This window comes from Musca autumnalis, unplaced genomic scaffold (genome assembly GCF_047663935.1).
Source record: "Musca autumnalis isolate F117 unplaced genomic scaffold, ASM4766393v1 scaffold_3, whole genome shotgun sequence".
In the NCBI taxonomy this organism is placed as follows: Eukaryota; Metazoa; Arthropoda; class Insecta; order Diptera; family Muscidae; genus Musca; species Musca autumnalis.
The window spans coordinates 92,572,566-92,589,118 of NW_027411866.1; the positions used below are offsets into that span (position 1 = coordinate 92,572,566).

At 39.1% G+C, this 16,553-nt stretch overlaps 2 long non-coding RNA genes across 2 annotated transcripts; both read right to left on the reverse strand.

Annotated features, from left to right (window-relative positions):
* Positions 1-86: 86 nt before the first annotated feature.
* On the reverse strand, positions 87-2,371 carry LOC141396965 (uncharacterized). The gene is made up of 3 exons (XR_012411282.1): positions 2,150-2,371; positions 1,798-2,070; positions 87-1,691 (listed from the first exon to the last, which is right to left on the reverse strand). It is a non-coding gene; the product is annotated as an uncharacterized lncRNA (long non-coding RNA).
* A 7,232-nt stretch (positions 2,372-9,603) lies between these two features.
* On the reverse strand, positions 9,604-11,874 carry LOC141399670 (uncharacterized). Its single transcript, XR_012411895.1, has 3 exons — positions 11,667-11,874; positions 11,315-11,587; positions 9,604-11,208 (listed from the first exon to the last, which is right to left on the reverse strand). It is a non-coding gene; the product is annotated as an uncharacterized lncRNA (long non-coding RNA).
* Positions 11,875-16,553: the final 4,679 nt, after the last annotated feature.

The following is a 16,553-nucleotide window of genomic DNA, read 5'->3' on the forward strand; positions in this document are numbered from 1 at the left end:
AGAGGACCCCCAAAACGTATATTATGGCTGCCCGATTACCTCTACATTACCTTTCTTTATTTCTCATTTAATCCATAGCATAAAGCTTTCTTTAAAATTCACAATTCAATAACATTTTATTATCGAGATAAGCTTTAAACAATAGAAGCTTAGACTTATAATTGTTTATGTCTACTAACAAAAAGATTCAATAATAAATACTTCAGATCAGGTTATAATCCTTTTAAGGATGGATGATAAATGACAATTATGATTTTTAAGAGATCAAAATAAAATATGGACTGAATTTAGAGTACACTCTCAAGTGATTTCCCCATAAACTTGGGCCGAAAAGATAAAAAAAAGGTTTAAAACGCGATAAATTTCCTAAACCTATCGAGCTCGATTTGATGTAGGATTTTGTCCTTACGACGGTACTGTTCAGAAACCCTGAATATATTTAAATTTTGAAATGGGGAGATCGCGGAGGCGTGTAGTACAAAAATCAGAAAAAAAAAGTTATGTTTGATTATGTATAAGTGTGTGAAAGATCGATGAGAATTAATTAGGATACTTAACGCTAAGCTTTACGTTATTAAACTATACATATAACGAAATATAATAGAAATAACTGGTCAATATTTGGATTTGGTATTTCTTTGAGTGTATATCCGCATATGAACACGGCTGTATTGCCAGTGCTTTTTACCGAAATTAAATTTGCACAAGATTACAATTATTTGTTTTAATTATAATCAAACACATGAAAACAATTATTCTTTTGTAACTTGAAATTAATATGCGTATCGGATGTGTACTCAGAGAAAATTACAAAAGTATAAATATGGTTATAATCAATAAAAGAAAAGGTATAAATTTAGTTAATTACAATTAATACAATTATAATTAAAGAATGTAAAAGTTGGTTGTAATTATAATTAATGATTTTCAATTATAATTAACGGCATGCATGTATAATCAAATTCATATGTAACTATAATTAATAATCCATAATAATAGTCGGACATATAATTAGATTAGTACAGCATAAAAAAAAATTTAAGATGTATAATCAATTTCAATAATCTGGTTTGATGTATGTGGGCTTGATTATAATCGATTATTCTATTATAACCCAACTCACATACATAATTTTATAACCAAAAGCAAAAACAACAATGCATATATAATCACAATTCACGATCCAGCAGTACAGCTTGCAATTTTAGGACGCCTTGATATGATCCATTCTTGAGGCAAATGGTCACAAATTTGGTTGTCCTTCAGGTCTCATACAGGTTTACTTACAGTACATAAGCTTCCAATAGATGTGGTTGTAGGTGGTATAATTTTGGTGGTGTACTGGTGATATGAAAATTATGACTGTTGAAGCAAGATGAATGTCTGGGCTATAGATGATTGATGTGCTGTATGATCGGGGTGATCAAGAAGGTAATCCGGTCTATGATGATGAGTGATTAGGGATGGTGCTGTAAGATGTCTCCTTTAACAAAAAAAAATCGGCTCAAAAATCTTCATTGAACATTTGAATCGGACTCAGGTGTCATATGCTACAAGATGGCGATGATATTGTTTTGTGGTTGCATTGCTGGTCAGCAAACAGATATGTTGTATTTGGGTTTCAAGATGTTGGGTTGGTGGCATGACACCCAAAAATCTTAACAGTCAGCAGAAGGAATCAACTTTGAATGCTTTTTTTTTTCAAAAAAAAATCACGAATTGGAATAAAATGCTGATGGTGTCTGCAAGGCACGGCCCGTTGAAAGGTTCTGTTTCAGTTGTAGATGGTAACTGTACCTGAAACTGCCGGGTAAAATTGATCCAATTCGATAGTAGGAATTTTCTTAAAAATGGCTGGTAAATGTTTGCTGGGTGGTACTTGCATAAATGCAGAAATTTGTTCAACAAATAAAGTGGTGGTTTCTTGCGTTCCTGGTGACACGGGTTGTGGAATGTTTATGCTCAGCCTGATATTCCATAAGGTGGTCAAGTACTAAAGTACTGTTATACAACCGCGTGCTCCAGAACGTGGTGATGCGCCCGTACCGTTATTGCACCACGGTGGCGATTCTATAAAGGAAATTACGAAATTCTTAAAAATTGCAAACACTTGCTTTTGTTTGTAATTATTTTTGTTGCACGAACTCACCTTTATTGTTACTGCACCACATGATATTCACAATTGTTTAAAAAGAATGAAAAAAAACACATTTACTTTAATTTAAAGTGCATCCAATTGTATGTACTTCTTATTTCTTTAAACGTGTATACTAGTACTAACGCAGAACAATTTTGCCAGCCAAATTGTTTTGTTTTTTTCTTCCTCGATCCGATCGCTGCGACTGCTCCTTTTACAAATGACGGGAATGTCAAAAGAGACGATTAGGGATCGCCACTCCGAATTTTGTCTTCGTCCAATACGACGTCGACACGTCATCAAGCACAACAGCTGTTCAAGCATGGTTGATGCTTATAGTATGACGCATGGCAGAATGGGTGACATAACAAACCCGAACATGTTGTCGGAGGCCTGCCGAAGACAACTGATTCGGGAAGTCAACCTATAATGACCTTGGCGTGGGGAAGAACCACGACCCTGAGCTTGGTCTCAAACCTACTAAACGCCGGACATCTACTTATTGGGCACCATATGCTGGAGATCTTTCGCGTGATAGATCCCTATTTTCCTACCCTGTAAATCCTCAATTTCGTAAAGTGAGTTACCTAGTTTTTGAACAACCCTGCACTTAACGAACTTTCGACAAAGTTTTGCATTGAAATGGCGGGAAGCATCACTTTGTACGAAGTTTCTTCTTAAAATTTCTTGTCCCGGTTTAAATGTGACATCTCGAGATCTTTTATTATATCGTGCCGCTGATTTTTCGTAAGATTCGTGTAGTTTTTTCTTTACCGCGCTTCGGACTAACTCCAAGACGTTGTGTTTCGGTACGACTTCAATCGATCCGTCTTCTAAAGCGCCAAGTTTATCCGCGAGATCGTAAGCGCTGGCGTGTGTGACCATATGCGACCCAAATAATGAAAAATATGGTGAATATCCGGTGGAAGTGTGTATTGTGGACCGAAGTGAACATTCTATGGCAGATAAAAATCGGTCCCAATCCTTTTGATCTTCCGATACATAAGCCCTTATTGCCGCGATAATAGTTCTGTTCACGCGTTCCGATGCATTCGCCTGTGGCGAATACACGGCATTCCTCATCGGTTTACATCCGTATTTGTTTAAGAAATCTGTGAAATCGGTAGAAGTGAATTGCTTTCCATTGTCGGAATGGACTGTTTGAGGGACCCCAAACTTATGAAAAACTTCACATTCTAAGAACTTTATTACGCTTCTCGAATTGGCTTTCGGTAAAGGCTTTAACAAAACGAATTTTGTTAAGTGATCTAAAACAATGAAAACAAAACTGTTACCAGATTTCGATCTCGGGAAAGGTCCTATGAAATCTATAAAGATCTTCTGCCACGGTCTACACGTTACGGTTTCATCACCCATTTTGGGCCTCAAAACTTTGTTTGGAGATTTGGTCTCCTTACACAAAACACAAGCATTGATAAAGTCATGAATTTGCTGTGCCATTTTTGGCCAATAAAAATATTGCCGGATCGCAGCGATAGTTCTACCAATACCACAATGGCTTTTCACAGAAGAAGTGTGTGCATTTTCAATAATTTCCCTAGTCAAACCTGGGGGAACCCATAATTTCCATATGAAATTTTCATGGATTGGAGTGCCATCAGACGGAAGAGTTTTCTTATAGACGAATGAATCACAGATCTTCAAGTCAGGAAGACTGTCTTGATTATCCTTAACCATCGCCACCAATTTCAAATACTCGTCGCTCTTGAATTCAGGAGAATTTAAATCGATTATGGGCCCCTCATCTACAAACATGTTCAGCTCATCCATGTGCAACCGTGATAATGTGTCGGCGACAACATTCTGAGTACCTTTCCTGTGCTGTATATCAAAATTAAACCCCTGGAGTTTGAGGCTCCATCTTGCCAACCGACCACTGAGGTCTTTCTGGCCCATCAACCACTTTAGCGCGCTATGATCCGTTACCACTGTGAACGGCATAAGTTCAATAAAGGGTCTGAACTTCTTGATGGCGCTAATAACGGCTAACCACTCACGCTCAGTTACGCTATAATTCCGTTCAGCCTTGGATAACTGAGCGGAGTGGAATGCGATGGGGCGTTCCAGACCTTCAGCGTCTAATTGGTACAAGACCGCACCGATACCTAGGTTTGACGCGTCACACTGCACGTAAAATCTCTTATCAAAGATGGGATGGCTTAATACAGGACTTGTAGTGAGAGCTAGCTTCAATTTGTTGAAGGCATCAACAGCTTCTTCATCAAAAGAAAATTCTTTACCCTTCTTCAAGGTACGAGTTATTGGCGTTGTAATTTCTGCGTAATTCCGAATGAATCGCCTGAACCACGATGCCATTCCTAGAAAACGTCTGACCTCGCGAGTATTCTTCGGTACAGGTATGTCTGTGATTGAATTGATCTTTGAAGGGTCGGGTTTCAATTTCCCCTCACCGACGATATATCCCAAGTACCTCAATTGACGTCGACAGAACTTTGACTTTTTAATGTTTATGGTCAGATTCGCCCTAGACAACATCTCGCCTACCCTCCTCAACAGATCGACATGAGTCTCAAAATCTGGAGATACAACCAAAAGGTCGTCGAGGTACACGAAGACTTTGTTCTTCAGTTCCGGTGAGATCACTTTATCCATTAACCGACATAACCGTTGGGCTGCGTTACACAACCCGAACGGCATGACGGTGAACTGATAATGTGGTCTCCCCGGCACTGTGAACGCTGTCTTCGGACGGCTGTCAGCTGCCAGAGGAACCTGCCAAAACGCGTCTTTCAAATCGATACTTGAGATATAATACGTATCCTGTAACCGCCCTAACAACGCATCTATAAAAGGAAGAGGATACGCATCTTTAACTGTGACGTCGTTCAGCTTTCGCGCGTCCAAGCAGAGCCTATTCTTTTCCCCTCTGCGTACGAGCGTGACTGGCGAATTCCAAGGACTGGTACTGGGTTCTATTACGCCTAACTTCAACATGCGATCAAGTTCCGAATATATCAAGGACTCAACAGCTGGAGACACTGGGTAGTGACGCTGTTTGATGGGGGCGGCGTCCCCTGTATCTATAATGTGCTCTTCCAAAGCAGTTTTCCCAAGACCAAATTGTTCAAAGTCTTTGAAACTTTCTTTGGCTTTCTCGAGCATAGCTGCCTGATCTGGCGACAAAACATGCATATCGGAATCTTGAATATCGGACTTGATCTCTATACTGTGTATAAGTTTAGGCGCAACACTAAATTTTCTCCAAAAATCTACACCGCAGTACATTGGATTCTCTAGACCAGGAATCAAATAGATATCCATGGTCTCCGTCTGGCCATCGTACGAGAGCTCAACTTGAACTTTGCCTGAACACGAAACTCGCTGTCCATTTGCTGTACCGACGCTACACTTATAAATGGGAATAACCTTCAAATTCAATTTCTCAATCAGCGACAAACAATTTTTACCCAAACAGGTAACAGTTGCTCCACTGTCAAAAAGGGCTAACACTGGAGTACCGTTAACTAAGACTTCGCGGAATGGTCGAGGATCATTTGATTTAAAATCAGAAAATTGAGCAGACGATATTGATAACCTTTTAAGTCGCCTACGTTTATATCGCTCACGAGTCTTCATAATACGTTTGGAAACAAAAACAGTGGTATCGGCAGTTATTTCGGAATTGAAAATTCTATCGCGAGTCTTCATATAATTGGCCATACGAATATGAAATGGCAAGGTCAAATCAGGTTTGGTTCTGGCTAAGTTATTGGAAGGTCTGGTTAATACTCTACATGGATCAGAAAGAATTGGATCTGTAGACGTGGAAACATCAGTAGAGGCTAGTCAATCCACTGTCTGAGTAGCTATGGATTCGGACTTAGAAACATTAGAACGACTAATTTGTTTGCAGTTATTGCATTGTGGGGTGGTAACCCCTGGTGATCCGCAGCGGAAACAAAATACTGAACGATGAGAACTGGAGCAATTCTTAAAAATGTGGCCATTGCTGCCGCAATTCCAACACCGTGAAGGCTCATTTTTGGAAACACCAGTTGGCTTCTGCCGTAAACGCAACTCCTCAACATCATGGACTAAATCATCAAAATCAGAATCGTTAATTTCATTTATCATTCGAGGGGGTTGATTGGTCCTAAATCTCAGTGATGATTCCCTTTCCAGAAATTCCTCAGCTTTCCTAACTTCATTTCGGAATTGTTCCACCGAATAAAAAGTGCCACTAAATGTTAAATGGGCAAGTTTGGGTTTCAATCCAGCTTTGAGGATGTCTATAACTTCAAAATCTTTCAAAGGTTCCCTTAATTGAGTACGCAGATTATTTATAGCGTCTATATATTGTGTAGCAGACTCATCTCTCCCCTGCTTCCTGTCCATAATCTGCCTCATTACATCAAGATTTGATTGAAAACGCTGGAATTCCCTAACTATACACAGTTTTAACATTTCCCAGTTCAAATTTGGATATTGACGGATCAGACCCCAGTACCACTGACAAGGACGGCCTTCCAGTAAATGATGAAATTCATCAACCAATTCTTGTTCTGGGCAGCCATAACTATTTCGAAGCCTTTCTACTCGAAAGATGAAATCTTCGACATTTGGTGTCTTTGGGGTGGCATCAAACTTAATGCCCCACTTACTGATATATGGATAACTGGGCCTGCTAAAATCTTCCCTATTTCGATTTGGAACTTCCTGGTTTCTACTACCCGAACCTGCATGTCTGGTATCGGTTTGTAGTGGTGGCAAATCATGAGGCCAATCAATGCTTTGAGAATGTGGTTCTTGTCTGTTAATAGGATTAGCTGGAGGAACGGAAGATTGAGAAAAAGCAGCTTGAACTGCAGCAGCAACCGCTTTCTGCATTTCCTTTTTCATGGTTTCAACCATTGATGCTTGGGTGGCCTCTAAGGCGGACTGAACTACCTCAAGAACTCCTGTGCTACTAAGCCTATCAACCTGATCTTCATCATTGCCACGAATAGTCAAAGGGCTAAAAGAAGGTCTAGTAATTGTGCTTGGTTGCTCATTTACTTGCGAAAGAGTAGGTGGACTTGCAAATTCGTTTGGTGTAGGCGGATCATTGCCATCAGCGCTAGCTGGGATACCTGATCCGGTACCTGGTTCTGTTCCAGCAGCTTCTCCTACTGCTTGGCTTGTCGACCTGGTAATAATGCTGTAAGTTTTTGGCTTAGCACCTGTAGCAGGCTGCATGATGTTCAAATCGAAAAGAAAACTCCCAAAGAAAACAATAAACTTTCCAAAAATGTTATTGTACTGACCAGTCCGAATAAAAATCTCAATAAAAGTTCAAGAAATCAAAATTCAATAGTATGTCTTCTCCAATGATCAATAGGTTATCCAAAAGGTAGGTATGATACCATAAATTCAACAAAATTCCAAAAATATATATATATAGCCGAGATAGTAAAATCCAATATTGAAAATCTCATACGCAACAAAACTCAATATGAAAATTGAATGGTTCCAACAGGTCAGGTATTTCGAAATGAATAGAATCAAAAATCAATAAGTCTTGCAAAGTATCTCGAAACCAGAACAAATGCTCAGAAACTCTGTAGAACAGAATAAATCAAGGTAATAAATTATTTTCTCTAGGCTGTGGTAGATCAGTATAAATGTTTGTAAGTCCGGGTAAAATTAGTTCGAATAATATTCGAATAAAGTCTTGGCTGGTAAAAGAAAAAAAAAAAAAAAAAAAAAAAATAAAAAAAATATAGAACTTCGATAGGCTCTTCAGTTCTCTTCGCCTACCCCTATTGTTCTATGGAGTAGACTGTTCAAAACGTAGTAGTGATTGTTGCCGGTTAGAATTTCCTCAAAAAGTTTCTCGAGGTCTCTTCAGTGTATCCTTAGTTAAGCATAGAACGGCTTTCTAAAGATACACTGGGAAATCGACAACCAGACAACAATCCGTCCTACGGAAAATGCTCCAACTCAAGGTTGAGCGCTGCCGTCCGAAGGCTCTCCAGACTACCCGCCCCTACAACCTTAAGGTACTTCAGCTGACCTCGAGCCGAACTGAAGACCAGTCTTCGGGTACAGTTAGTCCAGTTCTGTGTACACCCTGTGTGTACGTGAAAACAAACAAAAATATATTACTACTTAAAGCTTATATATTTTAAAGTAAGAACTAGCAATCGGTAGTTTGAGCCTATCAAACCCCTCCTGCAGTCTTTTAAAAACAAAGAGAAAAAAACAAAAGTCTTGTGGGCGACGACCCTATGCTTCTAGCTATCTGAATTGGAATGGTAATTCACACTGTAGAAAACTTCAAGCAAAGTGTATAGTAAAATAGCGAAGGCCCTTTACTATCAAAAGGTTCCGAGAAATTCAAAAGTAAATCTCACACTCGACTAAAATCTCGAAAATTTCACCAGGTTCCACGACGATATACAATTCTCAAACCGGAGACAGAAATAAAAAAGTTGTGTCAAAAGAATTCGTTAGTGCAGGTGCCAAAAAACTGGGTAACTCACTATGTCTTAAACGTGGCAACAATCGAATCAATATCAATAACTTTAGTGTCAATAGTTTTTAGAAAGAGTTCAAATAATTATAGATCAGAATTTTCATAAAGTTAAAGGTAATTAGTAGAAGGTTACGGTATCAGCCAATAATAGAAAAAAAAAAACAACAACAAACAATCTTTATCATCTTTCAAAAGCGCGGTCAAAATTTTCCCCAAAAATTTCAATTCTAATAAATCAATATATTAAAGCAGCTATAATATAGCAAATCATACAAAAGATCATAAATAATCAACTGCAGATGACAACATATTATAAAGCTTTAAAGAAAGTCGAAGTATGAATTCAATAATGTAGAAGTTTTGTCACAAAATTGCAGCTTGACATAAACTCAGGCTTGCAAGACGACTAAAATTCTTTTCCTTTAAGATGGAATTCAAGAAATTATACTAAAATTTAATCGACCTCAAGTCGCAATTGAGAAGTTGTAATATAACAACAACTCAAGACATACTAAAACCAATCAAACAAAAATTCATACACCTAATGCTTAAGAACAATTCCCATTAAGGGGATTTGAACCTAAGACATCGGCTTGCACGTTGGGCGCCATTTTGTAATGTACCAGGCAAGTATGACCTCTATTGGTTACCAAGGTGACAATGGCATTTGACTATTTTGGCTCCGGCTTAAGCTCTAGCGGCGAGGAGGTGCACTTGGGCACATACAAAAAAAATATATCAATTTATAAGAAAACCAGGAAAAGCCTTGTTGTTGTATTGAATTTGGTTGTTGTTGTTGTTGCTGGTACCCTAGGTGGAATTTGGGTACCCTGTGCCCTCCCTATGGGTTCCTAACATGAACCCCCTAATGGGCCTCTGAACTAAGAGGACCCCCAAAACGTATATTATGGCTGCCCGATTACCTCTACATTACCTTTCTTTATTTCTCATTTAATCCATAGCATAAAGCTTTCTTTAAAATTCACAATTCAATAACATTTTATTATCGAGATAAGCTTTAAACAATAGAAGCTTAGACTTATAATTGTTTATGTCTACTAACAAAAAGATTCAATAATAAATACTTCAGATCAGGTTATAATCCTTTTAAGGATGGATGATAAATGACAATTATGATTTTTAAGAGATCAAAATAAAATATGGACTGAATTTAGAGTACACTCTCAAGTGATTTCCCCATAAACTTGGGCCGAAAAGATAAAAAAAAGGTTTAAAACGCGATAAATTTCCTAAACCTATCGAGCTCGATTTGATGTAGGATTTTGTCCTTACGACGGTACTGTTCAGAAACCCTGAATATATTTAAATTTTGAAATGGGGAGATCGCGGAGGCGTGTAGTACAAAAATCAGAAAAAAAAAGTTATGTTTGATTATGTATAAGTGTGTGAAAGATCGATGAGAATTAATTAGGATACTTAACGCTAAGCTTTACGTTATTAAACTATACATATAACGAAATATAATAGAAATAACTGGTCAATATTTGGATTTGGTATTTCTTTGAGTGTATATCCGCATATGAACACGGCTGTATTGCCAGTGCTTTTTACCGAAATTAAATTTGCACAAGATTACAATTATTTGTTTTAATTATAATCAAACACATGAAAACAATTATTCTTTTGTAACTTGAAATTAATATGCGTATCGGATGTGTACTCAGAGAAAATTACAAAAGTATAAATATGGTTATAATCAATAAAAGAAAAGGTATAAATTTAGTTAATTACAATTAATACAATTATAATTAAAGAATGTAAAAGTTGGTTGTAATTATAATTAATGATTTTCAATTATAATTAACGGCATGCATGTATAATCAAATTCATATGTAACTATAATTAATAATCCATAATAATAGTCGGACATATAATTAGATTAGTACAGCATAAAAAAAAATTTAAGATGTATAATCAATTTCAATAATCTGGTTTGATGTATGTGGGCTTGATTATAATCGATTATTCTATTATAACCCAACTCACATACATAATTTTATAACCAAAAGCAAAAACAACAATGCATATATAATCACAATTCACGATCCAGCAGTACAGCTTGCAATTTTAGGACGCCTTGATATGATCCATTCTTGAGGCAAATGGTCACAAATTTGGTTGTCCTTCAGGTCTCATACAGGTTTACTTACAGTACATAAGCTTCCAATAGATGTGGTTGTAGGTGGTATAATTTTGGTGGTGTACTGGTGATATGAAAATTATGACTGTTGAAGCAAGATGAATGTCTGGGCTATAGATGATTGATGTGCTGTATGATCGGGGTGATCAAGAAGGTAATCCGGTCTATGATGATGAGTGATTAGGGATGGTGCTGTAAGATGTCTCCTTTAACAAAAAAAAATCGGCTCAAAAATCTTCATTGAACATTTGAATCGGACTCAGGTGTCATATGCTACAAGATGGCGATGATATTGTTTTGTGGTTGCATTGCTGGTCAGCAAACAGATATGTTGTATTTGGGTTTCAAGATGTTGGGTTGGTGGCATGACACCCAAAAATCTTAACAGTCAGCAGAAGGAATCAACTTTGAATGCTTTTTTTTTTCAAAAAAAAATCACGAATTGGAATAAAATGCTGATGGTGTCTGCAAGGCACGGCCCGTTGAAAGGTTCTGTTTCAGTTGTAGATGGTAACTGTACCTGAAACTGCCGGGTAAAATTGATCCAATTCGATAGTAGGAATTTTCTTAAAAATGGCTGGTAAATGTTTGCTGGGTGGTACTTGCATAAATGCAGAAATTTGTTCAACAAATAAAGTGGTGGTTTCTTGCGTTCCTGGTGACACGGGTTGTGGAATGTTTATGCTCAGCCTGATATTCCATAAGGTGGTCAAGTACTAAAGTACTGTTATACAACCGCGTGCTCCAGAACGTGGTGATGCGCCCGTACCGTTATTGCACCACGGTGGCGATTCTATAAAGGAAATTACGAAATTCTTAAAAATTGCAAACACTTGCTTTTGTTTGTAATTATTTTTGTTGCACGAACTCACCTTTATTGTTACTGCACCACATGATATTCACAATTGTTTAAAAAGAATGAAAAAACACATTTACTTTAATTTAAAGTGCATCCAATTGTATGTACTTCTTATTTCTTTAAACGTGTATACTAGTACTAACGCAGAACAATTTTGCCAGCCAAATTGTTTTGTTTTTTTCTTCCTCGATCCGATCGCTGCGACTGCTCCTTTTACAAATGACGGGAATGTCAAAAGAGACGATTAGGGATCGCCACTCCGAATTTTGTCTTCGTCCAATACGACGTCGACACGTCATCAAGCACAACAGCTGTTCAAGCATGGGTGATGCTTATAGTATGACGAAATGGCAGAATGGGTGACATAACAAACCCGAACATGTTGTCGGAGGTCTGCCGAAGACAACTGATTCGGGAAGTCAACCTATAATGACCTTGGCGTGGGGAAGAACCACGACCCTGAGCTTGGTCTCAAACCTACTAAACGCCGGACATCTACTTATTGGGCACCATATGCTGGAGATCTTTCGCGTGATAGATCCCTATTTTCCTACCCTGTAAATCCTCAATTTCGTAAAGTGAGTTACCTAGTTTTTGAACAACCCTGCACTTAACGAACTTTCGACAAAGTTTTGCATTGAAATGGCGGGAAGCATCACTTTGTACGAAGTTTCTTCTTAAAATTTCTTGTCCCGGTTTAAATGTGACATCTCGAGATCTTTTATTATATCGTGCCGCTGATTTTTCGTAAGATTCGTGTAGTTTTTTCTTTACCGCGCTTCGGACTAACTCCAAGACGTTGTGTTTCGGTACGACTTCAATCGATCCGTCTTCTAAAGCGCCAAGTTTATCCGCGAGATCGTAAGCGCTGGCGTGTGTGACCATATGCGACCCAAATAATGAAAAATATGGTGAATATCCGGTGGAAGTGTGTATTGTGGACCGAAGTGAACATTCTATGGCAGATAAAAATCGGTCCCAATCCTTTTGATCTTCCGATACATAAGCCCTTATTGCCGCGATAATAGTTCTGTTCACGCGTTCCGATGCATTCGCCTGTGGCGAATACACGGCATTCCTCATCGGTTTACATCCGTATTTGTTTAAGAAATCTGTGAAATCGGTAGAAGTGAATTGCTTTCCATTGTCGGAATGGACTGTTTGAGGGACCCCAAACTTATGAAAAACTTCACATTCTAAGAACTTTATTACGCTTCTCGAATTGGCTTTCGGTAAAGGCTTTAACAAAACGAATTTTGTTAAGTGATCTAAAACAATGGAAACAAAACTGTTACCAGATTTCGATCTCGGGAAAGGTCCTATGAAATCTATAAAGATCTTCTGCCACGGTCTACACGTTACGGTTTCATCACCCATTTTGGGCCTCAAAACTTTGTTTGGAGATTTGGTCTCCTTACACAAAACACAAGCATTGATAAAGTCATGAATTTGCTGTGCCATTTTTGGCCAATAAAAATATTGCCGGATCGCAGCGATAGTTCTACCAATACCACAATGGCTTTTCACAGAAGAAGTGTGTGCATTTTCAATAATTTCCCTAGTCAAACCTGGGGGAACCCATAATTTCCATATGAAATTTTCATGGATTGGAGTGCCATCAGACGGAAGAGTTTTCTTATAGACGAATGAATCACAGATCTTCAAGTCAGGAAGACTGTCTTGATTATCCTTAACCATCGCCACCAATTTCAAATACTCGTCGCTCTTGAATTCAGGAGAATTTAAATCGATTATGGGCCCCTCATCTACAAACATGTTCAGCTCATCCATGTGCAACCGTGATAATGTGTCGGCGACAACATTCTGAGTACCTTTCCTGTGCTGTATATCAAAATTAAACCCCTGGAGTTTGAGGCTCCATCTTGCCAACCGACCACTGAGGTCTTTCTGGCCCATCAACCACTTTAGCGCGCTATGATCCGTTACCACTGTGAACGGCATAAGTTCAATAAAGGGTCTGAACTTCTTGATGGCGCTAATAACGGCTAAGCACTCACGCTCAGTTACGCTATAATTCCGTTCAGCCTTGGATAACTGAGCGGAGTGGAATGCGATGGGGCGTTCCAGACCTTCAGCGTCTAATTGGTACAAGACCGCACCGATACCTAGGTTTGACGCGTCACACTGCACGTAAAATCTCTTATCAAAGATGGGATGGCTTAATACAGGACTTGTAGTGAGAGCTAGCTTCAATTTGTTGAAGGCATCAACAGCTTCTTCATCAAAAGAAAATTGTTTACCCTTCTTCAAGGTACGAGTTATTGGCGTTGTAATTTCTGCGTAATTCCGAATGAATCGCCTGAACCACGATGCCATTCCTAGAAAACGTCTGACCTCGCGAGTATTCTTCGGTACAGGTATGTCTGTGATTGAATTGATCTTTGAAGGGTCGGGTTTCAATTTCCCCTCACCGACGATATATCCCAAGTACCTCAATTGACGTCGACAGAACTTTGACTTTTTAATGTTTATGGTCAGATTCGCCCTAGACAACATCTCGCCTACCCTCCTCAACAGATCGACATGAGTCTCAAAATCTGGAGATACAACCAAAAGGTCGTCGAGGTACACGAAGACTTTGTTCTTCAGTTCCGGTGAGATCACTTTATCCATTAACCGACATAACCGTTGGGCTGCGTTACACAACCCGAACGGCATGACGGTGAACTGATAATGTGGTCTCCCCGGCACTGTGAACGCTGTCTTCGGACGGCTGTCAGCTGCCAGAGGAACCTGCCAAAACGCGTCTTTCAAATCGATACTTGAGATATAATACGTATCCTGTAACCGCCCTAACAACGCATCTATAAAAGGAAGAGGATACGCATCTTTAACTGTGACGTCGTTCAGCTTTCGCGCGTCCAAGCAGAGCCTATTCTTTTCCCCTCTGCGTACGAGCGTGACTGGCGAATTCCAAGGACTGGTACTGGGTTCTATTACGCCTAACTTCAGCATGCGATCAAGTTCCGAATATATCAAGGACTCAACAGCTGGAGACACTGGGTAGTGACGCTGTTTGATGGGGGCGGCGTCCCCTGTATCTATAATGTGCTCTTCCAAATCAGTTTTCCCAAGACCAAATTGTTCAAAGTCTTTGAAACTTTCTTTGGCTTTCTCGAGCATAGCTGCCTGATCTGGCGACAAAACATGCATATCGGAATCTTGAATATCGGACTTGATCTCTATACTGTGTATAAGTTTAGGCGCAACACTAAATTTTCTCCAAAAATCTACACCGCAGTACATTGGATTCTCTAGACCAGGAATCAAATAGATATCCATGGTCTCCGTCTGGCCATCGTACGAGAGCTCAACTTGAACTTTGCCTGAACACGAAACTCGCTGTCCATTTGCTGTACCGACGCTACACTTATAAATGGGAATAACCTTCAAATTCAATTTCTCAATCAGCGACAAACAATTTTTACCCAAACAGGTAACAGTTGCTCCACTGTCAAAAAGGGCTAACACTGGAGTACCGTTAACTAAGACTTCGCGGAATGGTCGAGGATCATTTGATTTAAAATCAGAAAATTGAGCAGACGATATTGATAACCTTTTAAGTCGCCTACGTTTATATCGCTCACGAGTCTTCATAATACGTTTGGAAACAAAAACAGTGGTATCGGCAGTTATTTCGGAATTGAAAATTCTATCGCGAGTCTTCATATAATTGGCCATACGAATATGAAATGGCAAGGTCAAATCAGGTTTGGTTCTGGCTAAGTTATTGGAAGGTCTGGTTAATACTCTACATGGATCAGAAAGAATTGGATCTGTAGACGTGGAAACATCAGTAGAGGCTAGTCAATCCACTGTCTGAGTAGCTATGGATTCGGACTTAGAAACATTAGAACGACTAATTTGTTTGCAGTTATTGCATTGTGGGGTGGTAACCCCTGGTGATCCGCAGCGGAAACAAAATACTGAACGATGAGAACTGGAGCAATTCTTAAAAATGTGGCCATTGCTGCCGCAATTCCAACACCGTGAAGGCTCATTTTTGGAAACACCAGTTGGCTTCTGCCGTAAACGCAACTCCTCAACATCATGGACTAAATCATCAAAATCAGAATCGTTAATTTCATTTATCATTCGAGGGGGTTGATTGGTCCTAAATCTCAGTGATGATTCCCTTTCCAGAAATTCCTCAGCTTTCCTAACTTCATTTCGGAATTGTTCCACCGAATAAAAAGTGCCACTAAATGTTAAATGGGCAAGTTTGGGTTTCAATCCAGCTTTGAGGATGTCTATAACTTCAAAATCTTTCAAAGGTTCCCTTAATTGAGTACGCAGATTATTTATAGCGTCTATATATTGTGTAGCAGACTCATCTCTCCCCTGCTTCCTGTCCATAATCTGCCTCATTACATCAAGATTTGATTGAAAACGCTGGAATTCCCTAACTATACACAGTTTTAACATTTCCCAGTTCAAATTTGGATATTGACGGATCAGACCCCAGTACCACTGACAAGGACGGCCTTCCAGTAAATGATGAAATTCATCAACCAATTCTTGTTCTGGGCAGCCATAACTATTTCGAAGCCTTTCTACTCGAAAGATGAAATCTTCGACATTTGGTGTCTTTGGGGTGGCATCAAACTTAATGCCCCACTTACTGATATATGGATAACTGGGCCTGCTAAAATCTTCCCTATTTCGATTTGGAACTTCCTGGTTTCTACTACCCGAACCTGCATGTCTGGTATCGGTTTGTAGTGGTGGCAAATCATGAGGCCAATCAATGCTTTGAGAATGTGGTTCTTGTCTGTTAATAGGATTAGCTGGAGGAACGGAAGATTGAGAAAAAGCAGCTTGAACTGCAGCAGCAACCGCTTTCTGCATTTCCTTTTTCATGGTTTCAACCATTGATGCT